We start from the raw sequence: 10,876 nt of genomic DNA on the forward strand, positions 1-10,876 counted from the left end.
CTTTGGTTAATTGCTGGTGAGGAGCTGCAATCCTTTGGAGGAGAAGAGGCACTCTGCTTTTCAGAATTTTCAGCTTTTCTGCTCTGGTTTCTCCCCATCTTTGTGGTTTTATCTACCTTTGGTCTTTGATGATGGTGACCTACTGATGGGGTTTTGGTGTGGAAGTCCTTTCCATTGATGTAGATGCCATTGCTTTCTGTTTGTTAGTTTTCCTCCTAACAGTCAGGTCCCTCAGCTGCAGATCTATTGGAGTTTGCTGGAGGTCCACTCCAGACCCTCTTTGCCTGGGTATCACCAGCAGAGGCTGCAGAACAGAAAATATTGCAGAACAGCAAATGTTGCTGCCTAGTCCTTCCCCTGGAAGCTTTGTCCCAGAGGGGCACCAAGCTGTATGAGGTGTCAGTTGGCCCCTACTGGGAGGTGTCTCCTGGTTAGGCTACATGGGGGTCAGGGACCCACTTCAGGAGGCAGTCTGTCTCTTCTCAGATCTCAAACATTGTGCTGGGAGAACCACTGCTCTCTTCAGAGCTGTCAGACAGGGATATTTAAGTCTGCAGAGGTTTTCACTGCCTTTTGTTCAGCTATGCCCTGTCCCCTGTGGTGGAGTCTACAGAGGCAGGCAGGCCTTGTTGAGCTGCGGTGGGTTCCAACCAGTTCGAGTTTCCTGGCCACTTTGTTTACCTACTCAAGCCTCAGCAATGGTGGATGCCCCTCCCCTAGCCAGGCTGCTGCCTTGCAGCTCGATCTTGGACTGCTGCGCTAGCAGTGAGCAAGGCTCCGTGGGCATGGGACCCACTGAGCCAGGCATGGAATATACTCTCCTGGTGTGCCGTTTGCTAAGACCATTAGAAAAGCCCAATATTTGAGTGGTAGTGTCCTGATTTTCCAGGTACAGTCTGTCATGGCTTCCCTTGGCTAGGAAAGGGAAATCCCATGACCCCTTGCACTTCCTGGGTGAGGCAATGCCCCGCGCTGCTTCAGCGTGCCCTCTGTGGGCTGCACTCACTGTCCAACCAGTCCCAGTGAGATGAACTAGGTACCTCAGTTGGAAATGCAGAAATCATCCATCTTCTGCATTGATCACACTGGGAGCTGTAGACCAGAGCTGTTGATATTTGGCCATCTTGGAATGCCTGCAGTTTATTTTTAATATCAACTTTCCAAATTTCAAGAACTCCCTTTTTCTATCAGCAAGATTTAATTGTAATCAAAGAGTTTTAGTATTAGTATCTTGTGCCTGCTATGAAATTATAAAATCTATTTGACACTAACAACCAAGATGTTGGTGATAGTCCTCAGCCAGCTCCCCTTGAGAACTAGTGGAGAATCCTGTCTCTGCTGTCTCATGGAGTGGAGAAGAATGGTAAATAGAAGAAGCAGAAATTTAAAAAGTGGAAAAATATCAATTTTACATATAACCAAATATTTTCTTTAAAATTTACCAAAAATTGTTAAACCCTAAGATGTATTCAACATGTTTTGCCAGAAATAATCAATTGTCTGGCTGTTTTGCTCAATACATTTCAACAAATGTAGGCAAGGAAGGAGGATTCAGATGAGATTCCATTCTCCTTTTCCTTTTGTCCCAATTTGTTACTCACAGGGTCCTTGAACCTCCTCATTCTCCTGTTGCTTATGAGGGTGAAGGCTGTGTGAGGTGACAGGAACATAAACCAGGGCACTGACCTGACACAATGTTTCACACCTATACACCCAGAAGGCTGGGAGGCCAGGTGAGTGGCTTGAGTCCATGGACTTGACAACAGGCTGGGCAACATGGTGAAGTACTGATGCTATGAAAAATATAAAAATTAACCATGCTTAGTGGCATGCACCTGTCGTCCCAGAGTCCTCAGAAGCAAACTCTGACCTGATTCCTCCAGCAGCCTCCTCTTCTGCAGTCTCAGAGACCCTGCTGAGATGCTCCCAAGACAAGCAGTGCATGTGAGCAGCTGGGACACCCCATCAGAGAGGTTTCTGTTTGGGGATGTACCACTGTGGGAGGAAGCGCTCTACCTTGCACGCAATAATAAACCCCAATATCCTCAGCCTCCACCCTGCTGATTTCTAGTGTGAAATCAGTGCCTGACCCACTGCCACTGAACCTGTCTGGAACTCCAGAGGCCTGGTATGAAGCAAAATACATCAGGAGCTGTGGAGACTGGCCTGGTATACAAATAGGTGAATCCATCATCACTATCCATGAGGTTCTGACTAGACTTGCAGGAGATGGAGGCCGGCTCTCCAGGGGTGACGGGCAGGGATAGTGGAGTCTGGGTCATCACAATGTCCCCACTGGATCCTGAAATAATAATAGAGAAGTGCAAGGTTATATAGACCATTATGAGCAACTTTCATGATTTCCCTTAAGATTTTGATTTACGGTTACATATTTTTAAAGTTTTGATTTATATCATAAAAAATAGACTTTCTAAAATGAATCCAGTATTTATTAGCCAGTAGGGAACCCTCTATTTTCAAAATCTTAATCAGAGCACTGCTCATTGTTCCTGGGAGATGATTCATGCTTATTCCTGAGAGAAAAAGATGAATTATCTTTTCTGGAGCACAGACCATGTGCCTGTACACATGGTTGAAATAAATATAGAAAGCTGTGGAGCCCACAGAACTCACCCTCCCACTCCATTTTCCCACCTCATTTTAATCCTATCCTTACCAGGGAGCCAGAGCACTAACAGCCCCAGGAGCTGAGCAGGGAGCCTCATTGTGAGAAAGTGACCAGAGGAGTCCTGATAAGTCAAGGCAAGTTTAGAGCTGAGCTTTTATCTCAGACTCACGAAGGAAGGTCCTCCTTAGGGAACAATATGCAAATCCCCTGGTGGGTGCAGTGGCGTGGAAAAGGTTGATGGGGCAGGGGGATGAATGTCTCTTCTGTGAACAATGTGACATAAAATGTTTGTTGGAGCAAAACAAACATAGTTCAAGTCAAGTTTGCATGTGGTCAAGGGAAGAAGGCTCTGACTGTGAAAGTTGGGACCTTGGGCAGGGACACATTGTGCAGTGCATGCCACACTGAGAAAGCACAAGGACCCTGACAATGTGGAAATGTGTTTCTAGGATGCATCTCTGGGAGGTGAATGCCATCCTGCATGGCTCCCTCCGGTCAGTCTAGAGAAGAAAACAGCCTCATTCCCACAAGCACAGATGGGCAGAAGGCCTGCAAATGAAAAGTGCTCCTGAGCCAGTTCAAGTGTTGCCTGGTATCTGCTGTTTCCAGTATAACTGTTGAAGATCTTTCAATGCAAGTGTTAGAATCTCCCCTTCCCTGGGACCTGGTAAGTAGGCCCCAAAAGAGTGTTCTGTCCGAGGGCCTCAAAGGGAGAATAATGTGGTCTTTACATTTAGAACCAAGAGCCCAGCATAAGTCAGAGGAAAAGGCACAAGAATGTTGTGCCTCAGGCCATGAATGTAAAATCCCTGGTGACCAACTGTTCAATCTGGGGTAATCCCATCATAATCATCTCACATATACAAGATTAACCAGCAGGATCTCATAGGTAAGAATGTCCTCGGTTAATGATACAGACCAATAAGAAATCACATTGCATGATGTTTTCCCAAGTGTTGCTTAGGAAAACTCTCTTCACACAATCTCCCTGGTCATGTGGGATCAGGTCTTATCAGGGCTTCCAGGTTGTTGTCAACACTGAGTGACACCTGAATCACCCCCAGCCTAGCTGTGGTGCAGTCACAGCCATAAGTCTGCAGTTCAGAAGGAAACTGTCTACATGAGAAGCACAAGGACTGAATCTACAGTCTGATGTCTCAGGGTAACCTGTACCTGAAACTGACATTTTCATGGTTTCATGTAAAGATGCACACAGCTCAGGGATGTGAATCCACCCCACAGCTGATCATTACAAAGGGAAACAATCTCATGTTTCTTCATTTGTTAGTGATGTGCTTAATATTTAATTGAACAGCTCCTGAATAATGGTGCCGACACCAAACACCATCACAAGGACAGTGACATTTCTGAAAAAAAAAAAAAAAAAAAAAAAAAAACGGTAACAATTGAAAGACTAGCTTGTAGTGCTATGTAATCTTGAGTAATTTAGCAGAAATTTACATTTAATTGCCCAAGAATGCAAACAAATTTAGTTATAGGTAAGATTCCAGAGAAAGGCTTGGTTTAAATATCTTCTGGGATATCTACCAAAATAACATCTTTTCCAAGACTGGAAACAATAATTGAATAGCAATGATATTGATCTTTAAATATTAAACTCCATTGCAATAATGTGGGTTAAGGAGATCGAATTGTACCTAAGAGGTTGGATGAGAATAAAGGCTAATATTATACTATTTCAATTTTATTTACTCTTTTCTCATTAAATTGAATAACTTTCATGTACGTTACTTTTTCTTCTCTTATATTATTAACCAAGTCTAATCTGCTTCTAAGTCTTTAAAACATCAGGCTCCTAATTAATGAAAATAGTGGAAAAAAGAAATATCAGAGGCAGTAGAAAAAGAAAAATAAAACACAAAACACAATCAGCAAAAACTAACATAGAGCGAGATGGTGCATCTCATTGCAAGTTCTAAATAATTATTCTCAAAGGGTATTAAATGAAGAATCAGTTCTATCCATTATCCAATATGGAAACTTGAATTGCAGGAAAGTGAGTAACAGCAAAAAAATTGTCATGATTTCTTTTACTAAAAGTCAATTATTGAAAAGGCTACTTTTGCAAAATATTCTTTAAGGTGTATGAATTTAAGACAGCCTTGTTATTTCCTATGAAACTTATGCCAAGACTTTGACAACAGCAGATGAAGCTAGTCACTCCACAGTGGACAAAGATCAGAAGACGTCAAAAATCACCTCCATTTGGATGTAGGTGTACAGCAGGCCTCTGTGTCTCTAACATGAACCATGGTCACCCGAATGAGGGAGGACTTATACAGGTGGGGTTTATTGTGGCTGTGTCTCCTTTTCCTGGTGTAGTTAGTTTGGGGTCCATAGAATTGGGAGCAACTGCTTTATTAATAGGACTTGGGAAGAGAGTCTTAGAAGTGGAATTGTTTGTGTTCATGACCCTGGAGTCAGTATTTGGGGTGGACACTGTGATCTGATTTATAGGGGATTGGAAGGACTTGCAGGCTGAGCAAGGGGAAGAGATGACCACAGGAGGCAGTTGCACACATGACTTTATTGAGTGAGGCTTTGACAGGTTTGCAGAGACAAGTTTCTCCCAGCAGGAATCTGTACAGAGAATAAGATGCCAGGGTTGCTTCTCAAAACAGATGGATCACTGGACAAGGGGCAGTGTGTTTGGGGAACGCTGCACAGCAGCACAGTGGGGAGTTTCTGGTTTAAGGTTTGCATAACTGGGGTTTATCTTATTGCTAGCAGAAGTGGTTGAAATTTTCTCCATATGCAAAGTAAGTATATTCTAGAAGATTAAAAATATTCTTCCTTGGGGTGTTTTTAAAATAATTGCATTTAAAATTTGAGTTTGAAACAGGCCATTAAGAAGTAAACACAGTTTTGAAATAAACGACATAGGGGCCAGGACACATGCGTCATCTTTAACTCATTTATATATCACTGTTTCCAATTCTGTAGACTTTGTTCTACAGACGGTATTAGTCCAAATTGTCCAAATCAACACTACTATGGATGAGGTTGAGAAACACAGAGGCCTGTTTCCCACCTGGGCCACAATGAAGATTCTTTTTGATTAAAGGGGAAAGTTTCTCTTTTGTTGAGAATAAAGACAAGACCACTCACGGAGCGTCCCTTTGTGAAGCTGCAGGTCCTGTGACTGGATTCCTGGCTTCAAGGAACCTGGGGTGGCAGCTGTCTGCATTATCTCACTAACTGTAAATTCTCAGTCACTGGAGCATCGATTCACAGGTAAATACTCTGGAACACAGACAGCTCAGGGAATGAAGGCTCTGTGAATGTGTATCTTCTGTTTCTGAGAATCCATCTCTCCGGCACTGGAAGAAACAGGGTTGTTCATATGTTGCACCTTCAGAGCCTGTTGTAGACCTGTCTAAGCTGAACCTGTTTCCAAATGGTCGAAGTATTGTTTTTTACTTTTTCTTGGAAAAGAATGTTTAGAAATCCTGTAAAACTGTACTCACAGCTGTGGGATTAAGTGGTGTGCTTTTCCTCTGTGCTTGTTAATGTTTTTGCCAAGCCCACCTCACCTACAAACAAACTACACAAACTGAAACAATGATTCTGTTTCCTTCCTGAGAAGTCTGTGTCCAAGTCACTTCAATCTCTGTGTCTGTCTTCAAATTGGCTTCTCTTCTGCAGGCTTTGTTAAAATGTCTCTCTCTATCTTATAAGGAAAATCTTGATGTCCTTATAGGATGGAGATAGACAGACGTTTAACAAAGACTTTTTATTGACCACCTGGACCAGGGCCCATCTGGTCAATACACGATAATCTGCCCATTTCATAGTCCTTAATTTACGTGTTTGATTAAATTCTGATGAGAAAGCAAAATGGGCTAAAAATTTCATCCTCAAGGAAACATTCATGCTTAATGCACAGAAACTAAAGATGAGGCCTGAGTTCTCCTTCCTCACCAGAGAGCTGGAAAAGCAGGAGGAAGAGGAGCAAAGCTGGGTCCTGACATCCCCAAGGGCCTCCTGAGGCTGCTCCTGCTCACAGAGTGGGGAAGGTGGATGAGTCAGCTTGCGCTGCCACATGAAAAACACGGGACTGGATGGCGTAAACCACAGCATTTAATTTCCACATTTCTGGTGCCCCCAGACGGATGTCCAGCAGGGTTTGTTTTCTGGTAAAAACCTTCAGCTTGATTTGCAGATACCACCTTCTCACCATGTCTTCCCACAGCCTTTCCATGGAGCAGAAGGTAGTTAGAGAGAGAGAAGAAAAAGGAGAGCTCTCTGGACCTTGTAAAAACATGAATCCTGCTGGATCAGAGACCCCCCGCATTATGACCTCAATTACGTCTTAATTGAGGTCCTAATTTCAACAGTCACATTGAAAATTAGGGTTTCAACATGAATCTGAGGGCTAAATTCAGTTCATAGCAGGTGGAACAAAGCCAAGGCCATGCTTCCAGTCTCAGGGCATGGGGCAGGTTCCCACAACTCAGCACATGGTGGTTGCCTCTAGGTGCCCAGGTCACAGGAAAGACCTGACTCTAACTCTAGGGCTCCCTGTTGATAATGGGACCCCAGCACTCCTACTTTCCCAGTGTTCCTGAGACCATGGTGTTGTCTTTTGTTTATTGTGGAGTGTGTTTGCCATCTTTAGGCAGGTCTTTGACATAGCAACTTACAGGATATTTGATTCTGTGATTGTGAAAATTAATTATTGATTAATTAATCATAAATAACAAATTAAACAGCACTTTGAATCAGAAAAAAAGGAGGGTCAAATGAGGAGCGTAAAAGAAGACAGTGTCTTAAAAAGACATATTTCTTTCAAACAAGAACAGTTAGAGTCACAGATTATTTTAACAATGACATTTTAGTAGCAATTATGAAATAGTAATTGATAACTTCAAATAAGCTACCACATATATAAGTTTATAGTCAAAAGTATTTTCAAGAATCTTATAAACACATTTTCAGATTAAAACAAACAAACGATGAATGTGGGTTTATCAGCAGATCCACTCAATGGAAAATGTCTCAAATGTGTGATTGAGTCAAAAGTACATTTGTCACTGATAGAAAGCTCGAGGTTTTATTTGTTTCTGTTTTTGGTTTCGGTCCTTAGAAGAAAGCAGCTTTCTCTCCATTCTGTTCCACCTCATGCTGCTGAGGATGACTGCTGTGAGGAAGGAGGAAGGCTGTGTTCTGAGGGTGGTTGTGCTTCCTGCCCACCTGAGTGACCTCATGGAGCAGAGCCACCCACAACACCAAGGCCACCTGCCTGCCTCTGCACTGCCATGGCACAGATATAGAAACCTTGTCACATTAAGTCCACCATATTTTGAGGCTTCTTCGCAATAAATTTGATTTTGCTCTGTTTCTCCTTTTATCTCTCCCCTTTCAGAGTTGGAATCATGTATTTTTCACCATTTTGACTTGAGAATATAGACCTTTGGGATATCAGCATTATGTAGATTGTACATTTGTTTGCTTTTCCTAAAAAAATGTCTCTAACCACCTTGAATGGGTTTTGATTTTATCTCCTGTCTCATAGAAAAGCAGAAACTCAAGGTGACTAGGTGCTGTCAATCACAGGAGGGCTAAAGGTGACAATGGCATTGCTTAGCTCCTGCTCTTGCTACTTACATTTTATTTTCTTTCACTGCATTCTGTAATAACATTTAGGCTCAATGATGCATTAATTAGTATTTTTGAATAACATATTAAGTGTCTTATGTTTCTTAATTTGAGGGCTACAATCTGATAAATATCTATATACATTTTGCCATGGAACTTTTAAACCTAACAGAAATGACACATTGGAATTTTAATTGCACTTCCTATGGAATCTATTGTCTTGAAATAAATCATCTCAAGTATTATTTAAGCCCTTAGCCTGCATCAGAATCTTGTTCTATTAATTCAGGCAGTCTTTAGTGTCTCTATACCATATCACCACATGTAGCAGACATCACTCATTACTCGGATTCATATAAATTTAATTGGCAGAACAATCAGATCATGAATGCAGATTAGTGGTAACACAAGTGAAATTCATATTAGAAACGACTGGTTTGGGAATAGTTTTCTACATGATAACACTTGGTTGTATTGGGAAATTGTTATCTTCCCACTTTCCAAACATTCTCTTTCCTTTACCACTCACACGAAACTGCCCTCTCTAGTATTATGGTGGAGAAAGCACTATTGCTTTTTTAACAGAAAGCATTTCTGTTAGGTTTAAAAGTTGCATGACAAAATGTGTGTAGATATTTATCAGACTGTAGCCCTCATATTAAAAAAGCATATAAATTTAGTGCACTATTGTCAATGGAATCTATTAAGAGTGTAACTTTTCTATACAAGTACAACTAAAAGAGAAGATTCAGATTCATCTTCAGGAATAAAATAGTGTCATGTAAATATAATGCATTTTTTCATATTCTAAATCATTTTCTTATGACCACATAGTACTAAATATTTATCAGGGGAACCAGCCCCCAGTATTTCAATGTAGCTTCTTTTCTATTTTCCATCAGTGTCGGCTGGTCTGAGAAATAAAGAGAAAGAGTACAAAGAAAGAAATTTTACAACTGGGCCTCTGGGGGTGACATCACATATTGGTAGGACCATGAAGGCGACCTCGAGCTGCAAAACCAACAAGTTTTTCTTAAGGATTTTAAAAGGGGAGGGTGTGTACGAACAAGGAGTAGGTCACAAGGATCACATGCTTCAAAGGGCAATAAAGATCACAAGGCAAGGCAAAATTAGAATTACCGATGAGGGTGTATATCCTGCTGTGCACGTATTGTCTTGGTAAACATCTTAACAGGAAATAGGGTTTGAAAGCAGAGAATCAGTCTGACTAGAATTTACCAGGCTGGAATTTCCCAATCCTAGTAAGCCTGAGGGTACTTCAGGAAACCCGGGTGTATTTCAGGTGTTATCTCAACCACATAAGACAGACACTCCCAGAGCAGCCATCTATAGACTGCCCCTCAGGAATGCATTCCTTCTCCAGGGTTATTCCTTGTTGGGAAAAGAATTCAGCAATATCTCTCCTACTTGCACATCCGTTTATAGGCTTTCTGCAAGAAGAAAAATATGGCTCTATTCTGCCCAAGCCCACAGGCAGTCAGACCTTATGGTTATCTTCCCTTATTCCCTGAAAATAGCTGTTATTCTGTTATTTTTTAAGGTGCACTGATTTCATATTGTTCAAACACACATGTTTTACAATCAGTTTGTGCAACAGTGGTCCTGAGGTGACATACATTCTCAGCTTATGAAGACAATGTGATTAAGAGATTAAAGACAGGCATAAGAAATTATTAAAGTATTAATTTTTGGAATTGATGAATGTCCATGAAATCTTCACAATTTATGTTCTTCTGCCATGGTTCCAGCCAGTCCCCCTGTTTGGGATCCTTGACTTCCCGTAACAATATTTTTTCTCTAAAATACTATGTCAGTAAAATACTTTTAAAATTCTAAGATTTTAAGAAGGAAGTAAAAATCTCATGCAATTCTGCATTTTTCCTGTGGTACATTATATAAACTTTATGTTTTCAATCTGAATTAATTTGTTTATTTTCAAAGCCCACTTTTGGAATTGCAAGAACTCCATTTTCAGTCAGCAAAAGGTAACTGAGGGATGCCAAACTATTTTGGTACTATCATCTTATATTTGACAAGGATTTTAAAAATCTGTAAGTGGAAAAAAATCAAATATTTTATCTAATTATTCTTAGCCATATTCCCCTGAGGACAGCTGATGTACAACACTTTCTCCATTGTAATACTAGGGAGGGCAGGTTCGTGTGAGTGGTAAAGGAGAAGGAAAGTTTGGAAAGTGGGAAGACAGCAATTTCCCAACGTGACCAAGTGTACCATATATAAAACTATTCCCAAACCAGTCATTTCTAACATGTGTTTCAATTGAGTTACCACTAACCTGCATCCATGATCTGATTGTTCTGCCAAGTAAATGGGCTCAAAAAACATGGGCAAGAGAGGGAGGATGAAGAGAGCTTTCATTCACTCTTCCTTCATCAGAGCTGGTTGTTCCCAGAGCATGTAGCCACCAGTGACAGCTGATGGGGCCTTAACATGTGGGACTGAGGTGCAGCTGAGGCTCTCATGGGCCAGAGTCCTCAGCAGCAAACTCTGCCCTGAATTCTCCAAGAACCTCCTCTTCTGCAGACCCAGAGACCCTGCTGACCTGCTCCCCAGACAAGCAGTGCATGTGAGCAGCTGGGACACCCC

General features: G+C 41.5%; 1 pseudogene; it reads right to left on the minus strand.

Annotated features, from left to right (window-relative positions):
• Positions 1–1,523: 1,523 nt before the first annotated feature.
• LOC111524953 lies at positions 1,524–2,726 on the minus strand (annotated as a pseudogene).
• Positions 2,727–10,876: the final 8,150 nt, after the last annotated feature.

This window comes from Piliocolobus tephrosceles, chromosome 15 (genome assembly GCF_002776525.5).
Source record: "Piliocolobus tephrosceles isolate RC106 chromosome 15, ASM277652v3, whole genome shotgun sequence".
Taxonomy (NCBI): domain Eukaryota; kingdom Metazoa; phylum Chordata; class Mammalia; order Primates; family Cercopithecidae; genus Piliocolobus; species Piliocolobus tephrosceles.